Source organism: Juglans regia, unplaced genomic scaffold (assembly GCF_001411555.2).
Source record: "Juglans regia cultivar Chandler unplaced genomic scaffold, Walnut 2.0 Scaffold_14401, whole genome shotgun sequence".
In the NCBI taxonomy this organism is placed as follows: domain Eukaryota; kingdom Viridiplantae; phylum Streptophyta; class Magnoliopsida; order Fagales; family Juglandaceae; genus Juglans; species Juglans regia.
In genome coordinates this window covers 1-208 of record NW_023344868.1, presented here as the reverse complement: position 1 = coordinate 208, position 208 = coordinate 1, and the positions used below count along the sequence as shown (strand labels likewise).

General features: G+C 55.3%; 1 pseudogene; it reads right to left on the bottom strand.

Moving 5' to 3' along the window:
• Positions 1 to 97: 97 nt before the first annotated feature.
• Positions 98 to 208, bottom strand: LOC118345104 (annotated as a pseudogene; the record flags this gene model as incomplete).

Genomic DNA, 208 nt, shown 5'->3' with positions numbered 1-208 from the left:
CTTTTAGGCTAACCGCGAGCAGAAGCACACGGGAGGCCAATGTCTTCCCCGCACCCCACACATCATAAGAAGTGTTTGGGGTTGGGGCAACGATGCGTGACACTCAGGCAGACGTGCCCTCGGCCGAATGGCTTCGGGCGCAACTTGCGTTCAAAGACTCGATGATTCGCGGGATTCTGCAATTCACACCAAGTATCGCATTTCGCTA